Below are 6,769 nucleotides of genomic sequence, written 5' to 3'. Positions count from 1 at the left end.
TTGGGCACGCTTTACATCCGGAGGTGAAAATACTGTCTCCTACCCAAGAGAGGTTTTTAAATTACACAATTTGGGTGGACCCTGTAGTCAAACAAGTCGGTTGGCTAGACATGTCATATTTCATCACATTTAGTCATCATTTGTATAGCCAATGCTAACTTGCCTGTGCAGCAGCAAGCTACAGTAGCTAGCGATCTACGAACGTTGTTAAATTACACAATATGGGTAGCCCCTGTAGTCAAACAAGTCGGTTGACTAGACGTGTTATTGTCATATTTCATCACATTTATAGTCGTCGACGTTAAATTTGTTGCAAATTAAGCAAAATTACCTCAGATACTCACCGAGTAGCATCAATGGCTGACAGAAAAAGAGATTGTAATGAAGAGACGTTAGGAAAATTTCAGAGGAAGATGATTGGCTTAAAAACTTTTGGAACAAGCTAGGCTCTTCATTGATGGGTTTTGGAACAGAGAAGAATGCCCGTCTCAGTCCATCTAGTAGGTTGGCCCCTGGGGCCTCCACATGGCACTTGGAGCGCCTTAACAGACTTTACAGGGCCCCCAAAGATTGCTGAAATGTACTTGATGTGAACATGTCAAGGTATTGAATGAATTCAGTCATATTCATGTCAAAACATGTGAAATAGGCACACTGGACCTTTAAGAAAGTCATAACAGAGTAGGTGTCCCTACAGGTGTATATTAAGTAGCCATGTGCTTCCCAAAATTCAAAAACAGAATAACTAATGAGCCATTTGACACATGATAGTTTTAGGCTCTCAAGATCTACTTTATTTATCAACCAAGAAAACAGATAAAACAAATCCTTAATTTAACTATTTACATATTAAACATATTACACACCGTTTGACACAACTAACTTAACATGTTTCTTAGATATTACAGAACTATTTACGACGACCATCCAGCTCCTTCCTTCGCCTCTATGCTGTGGTCCTTGGTACCCGAGGCCCAGGCCCTCTCTTCTCCTCCAACCTCTCGACAGCAGTTTTGCCTCCCCTTGCTGCCTCACAGAAGTGCTCTCCCCTGTACTGGCTGTGGCCAAATTCTTTTCTTTTAGGCTTGCCACATATCTTGCAGGGGAAAGCAACAGGAAACCTCCTCTTCGTCACAGGTCCATGACCAGCCTGTGCACTTCTCCTCCTCAAACCTGTGTACCTGGTCAAGGGGAGGCCTTTTGTGAGGGTGGAAGCAACTCTAGCAATAAGGGGTTTGCTTGTTGGTGGGCGCCGCTTATCTTTCCTCCTGACCCCCTTGTTGATTCTAGATGGAGCTGGCTTCAGCTTCTTGTCTACAGAGGAAACACAGGTAGTGGCTTATTATAACACATTACACAAAGGGAAATTGCTATAGTCAAACACACAAATGTGAATTTAAGAGAACTCACCTTTGGGGGGGTGTCTGTTCAGAACTGGGGGCCAACGTGGACGGCTGAATTTCAAGTTTGGGGGAGGAGAGGAGGGACCTTTCTTGTCTACAGAAGGACAAAAGGGCATTAGTGTCTTAATGAACACACCACACAATATATTGCTATATTTAAACATGATTGTTACATGTTATTTGAACGAACGCATTCATTTTTTGGGTAATTGATTGTTTTTCTTTTCATTAACTTAAGTTGTATTGATCATTTATTGTTTGGATTGTTTATTTTTGTAAGATGAACTAAATTTATGGAATAAAAAAATAGAGATTTAAAAAAATAAAGAACTCACCTTTGGGGAACCGCCTGTTCAAAACTGGAGGCCACCATGGACGGCAACATGTCAGGTGTGGAGGTGGGTCCTTCTATTTCCCAGCATGCCGCTGGGCTCTCTCCTCTCTTTCCCTCGGCTGCCTTTTTATTCTTTTCAATTCCAGTTGGGCCTTTTGTGCTTTCCTCCTCCTCCTATCCTTTTCAAAATATATTGTTGTTAAGCATGCATTCTTAATTGCCTATAATTTCCACCTGTTGTCTATTCCATTTGCACAACAGCATGTGAAATGTATTGTCAATCAGTGTTGCTTCCTAAGTGGACAGTTTGATTTCACAGAAGTGTGATTGACTTGGAGTTACATTGTGTTGTTTAAGTGTTCCCTTTATTTTTTTGAGCAGTGTATTATTGTAGTTAAGCAAGCATTCTTGTCCCAGGCAAGGTGTTGAGCTGCCTTATCCAGCCCATGTAGCTGTGAGAATTAGAATTAGCAGATACACTGAAAAGGGTGGATAAATAATGTTAAAACAAGTTACCTTCTTTGTTTACGGTCTGTAGAGTTATAGACTGCATTGATAATATTCCCAAAGCCTGGCCTATTGAAGACTGCATCCGTCTTGACTAATAGATCTGGGCAAACTGAGACTCTCCCTGAGACTATCCCAAACTTCAACAAGTAAAGGTGTGCAGCAACCAATCAGAGATTAGTGGGCGTCACAAGGGGCACTGGGGGATGGGCGGGTTTGACTCCCTGCTGTCACCTGTAGTATCTGCTGGTCATCTCAAATCTCTGAGTAGAACTTGACTGTATTATTGTTTTTGTGTGTTACAACTCTGTAAACAGTGTGTTTATTGACTAAGAAAATGATGACAGATTTACTTGTCTTTTTATTTGTTGAACTTTAAAGAGAGTGTATGACAATAAATCAAAATGAATTTCAAGGGAGAAAAAGTGCTTGCATTCAATTATTATTTATTTCACAGGGAATGTCACATGTGAAACAACCCAGCATAATGTCCCCTACACCTACTGTACAAGTTAAGATGATTTGAAATTAGCTAAATGTACAAGAGATTAACAATCTTAAAAAAAAAATAAACAACAAAAAACATATGTACAAAAACGACTTTACAATTGACACACCAATCAGTCAGTCAGTCAGAGTTTACTGGCCTTGGCTAGCACCATGCTGGGCCCTCATGAGTGCCAGCCACTCCTCCACAGTTTGGCCACCAGAGGAAGCGGCACAGAATCTCACAGAACCATACATACTGTGTCCAAACTCTGCAGTTTTCGGCTTGCCACATTTAGAGCACTTATAGCCTTCGTATGGCTTGTGCGCTCTGACTTTAATGCCAGACTCCAGCTTCTTCCTCCTTCTCCATTCAGTGGTCCTGGAGACCTTGGGTCCACCAGCAGGAGGAGGGGGAAGAGGAGTGGAGGTCGAGGGCAGGTCTTGGGAGACTGGCGTTATAGGGAGGGAGGTGGTAGGCAGACTGGGTGGCGGTAGAGGTGGCAGTGGCTGACAAGTGTCTGCTCTGCCACGCTGTGTAGCCTGCCCCGTTCTGTCCTCTGGCAGCTGGTAGGTGCTGCTGGTTGATGGGGCTGGCAGCGGTGAAGTGCTCCAGACTGCAGTGTGGAAGGGGCCTGACTCCTCCCTCTCTGCAGTCATGCTGTCCCGGGTCTGGTGCAGGGCCACTCTCTCCATAGAGGATATCCATTTGTTGTACCTGTGTGAAAAACGTGAAATATGTTTACTGTTATCAGGAACACTGTCAACCAGTGAACTACACATAAAATATACCAAAATATATTTTTTAAACTTACCACTGAGTCAAGGTCAGCTTGTTGACCTGGAACAGTTGCAGCCTTGTGTGGGTATTGAGGTTTGGGCTGCCCAGCACCATGGTCCTGATTCTCCTGTAGTCCCCCAGGATAGCAGCCCACCTGTTGACCCGGTTACCAAGAACCGTCTTGCCAGCAGGGTGTTTGTGGCACAGCTCCACAAAAATGGCCTCCACTGTCCTGCTGGTGTTGGGCCACTGAGCAGGTCCAGAGTCTTGGACAAGCAGGGAGCTGAAGGTAGATTAAGTTAACAAAAGGAAACATCACGTTAATGAGAAATACACTTATGTCTTTATGTGTGTAGTGAGTTTAGAACAATGTGCAGTACGTACCGCTTCACACTCTCTTCCCCCGTCACGGTTGAGCTCTGTGAATTGTTGAATCTCCCCTGCAGGACTCGGTCCCGGAACCTCTCGGGGTAAGAGACTGCCGCCTTGTCTCTCTCCGGAAGATTTCCCCAGAGAGCCATGATCTCCTCTATTTGCCTGTTAGAGATCCATGGCCCCTCCAGCAGCCTCAGCAGACTCTTGGCCAGGAGGACCACGTGCTGGTATCCACTAACCCCATCAGGTCCTATGTACTCCTGGAAATTAGAAGAGTCGTGGGGAAGGGTTGGATTAATAGTCAGATTAATAGTTATGAATGGAAAGAAACTTGAGAGTGAGCTGTTTAGGATGTGGATAGGCACTTACGTCATCCTCCGGGTCCTGACTGGCAGCTGGTGCAGTGTCCATCTCCTCCATAGTGTCATCAGGGGGTGTGACGACAGGTACCTGGGATGGGTTGGGTTGAGTGGGCGGTGGAGTGGCCTTCCTGAGTGGAGTGACTGGTGGGAGATGGTCATCGAGGTCGGGCAAGGACATGGTGTGGTCATCCTCCTCCTCAAGCTCTCTCAGGTCATCCTCCTCTCCCTCTCCTCCCTCAAGTAGATCAGGTGTCCCGTCTGGGACATCCGGGTCCTTACCGAGGTTGGACTCCAACCTCTGGTCACCATGGGTCTGGGAGAAGAGATACTCGACCCCAAAGAGTTCCCCTTAAACAGAGAGACAAAAAAAAAAAGAGTTGTACATAAACAGAACTGCACATGTTTTAGTGTGTGTGTATAATTGTATAATTTAGAAATACATACCAGTGTACTTTGCAGGCCTTGTGTGATCCTTCACAAGACTGCAGCCCAGGAGCTTCTGGCTCAGCTCATTGATGGCGTGCTGGGCTACACCATCATAGCAGTGCAGGGTCTGCTTCTGTCCCCCCCCCTCCGCTGCAGCTTCGGCACGGTCCTCATTCCACCGAACCAACCCTTCAAGGAGGTAGGCCTGAAAGTGCTCGGCAGACGCACTTGTTCCTATAAATGAGGACAACAACAACAACAACAATAAATAATAACTCCTCACATGCACACAGTTGTTAACACACAACATGACGTAACAACATGATCTGGTTTTACATTTAACATACCAGGAATGAAGCGGTTGAGGTGGAGGTGGAAAGACTCCAGGGAGGTGGACTCACGGGCGCAACGCAACACAGGCAGGATGACCCCTCCCTTGGTCACGTCCTTGCCCTTTTTGGTGTAGATGCTGACACCAGGGGGGTCCTGAATACAGACCAGGTGTCGTCTCTGGGTCTGCCAGATGGCCTGCATTCGGTCACGGTCCAGGAGCCGGACGCCCAGGGTGTCTGTGGCATCGATGAAGGTCTCCAGGAGCTCCCCGATGAGACGCTCGGTCTCCTCCGCCCCGCGCGTGCGACGACGACAGTGCCGAGCCATCTCCTTCAGGCTGATCCTCTTCATCACCTGTGCGTCACTGAGCCCCGTGATGTGGCTCTCCTTGAGCTCACCTCGCTTGGCCTCCAGCAGGCGCTCCACATCCTCTGCACACCACACCAACATGCAGGAGGAGAGCCGCCGCAAAAAGAGAGCATACAGAGGATGGCTCTCTGTTGTCACTCCCCCAGCAAAGCGACGGATGAGGTGCCACACATCCAGCCGGACGATGAGTTCCTCCCACTGGCTGAACATGGCTGCCGTCTTCCCCTTTCCCATCAGGGCGCAGCAGTCCCGGTTGACATAGAGCAGCTTGGGAGGTGCCACTCCAGCTCTACTGTAGCGCTGCTGGAGGCCAGCTGCCATGTCGAGCAGGCCCTCTCCTTCGCTGTCAGCGAGGACCGTAATGAGCACCTGGCCGTACTCATTGCCCACATTTGTGGCCCACGCTGCTGTCCCGTGTGCTGCCCCAGCTAGTTTCTTGGTCACCTGAGGGGAGTCAAACAAACACAGACAGACAAGACAGACAAACACAGTCATGTCAGTGAGTGGACACAAAGTTTCACAACACATTTATTAAGTCATAAAATAAGTCATAATAAATTATTATTCATTTGATTGTCTCTAACTAACTAGTATTATTTCTGGTCAAAACATCTTGAATCACCTTCTTGGTTGAATCCATCTTCAGGATGGACCCAAAGATGGAGGTGACTCTGGCCTTGAAGTCCTCCAGCTGGAACAGAACGTCGTAGCCGTGGACAGTCAGCAGCCACTGGGCTGAGGGCACATCCAAAAAGGGAGGAGGAGGTGTTACCCTCAGTGGTGCGGCACCTGGGACTACAAAGTGGTCACAGACGGACAGGTAGTACAGGGTCCGACTCATCCAGGTCAGGCTGTGCTGCTCCCTCAGCTGGTTGTACAGCCTGGTCACACTGTTCCCCAGTGTCCTCTCTCTCATCAGCCTGACCACCTTCAGGTCACAGGACAGCCTAATACACAGAGACAATTGGGGGGGGAAATGAGGAGAAGAGGGTGAGGAGTGTGTGGAGGGGGGTTCTAGAAACACTTTGATAAGGGAAGGAGGGGCTTGGGAAAGGGTGACTTTGAAACACTTTGCTTTGTTTGGGCAGTTCCTGATAAGAGATCAAAGGTCAGAAAATCAGATCAAAGAGCTAATTAACATTTTAATGGGGCAAAGAGCAAATTAACATGTCAATGGGGCTTTGAAAAATCAAAACCTCAGTGTTGACAAGAACCTACTGACCGCCTCTTTTTCTCACCATGATGCTTTTTTCTGTTTTTCCTCAAAGTGAACAAGAGCTTTGATTTTCAGAGGTGTGAATTACTAACCTGTAAGTCAAGATGGCTGGGAAAATGGAGCGATGACTTGCGTCCAGCTGGTCCAAGATATCCAGCGACCATCCTGCTAGCTTCT

The sequence above is a fragment of the Salvelinus namaycush genome, chromosome 39 (assembly GCF_016432855.1).
Source record: "Salvelinus namaycush isolate Seneca chromosome 39, SaNama_1.0, whole genome shotgun sequence".
Lineage (NCBI taxonomy): Eukaryota > Metazoa > Chordata > Actinopteri > Salmoniformes > Salmonidae > Salvelinus > Salvelinus namaycush.
This window is presented reverse-complemented; position numbering follows the sequence as displayed.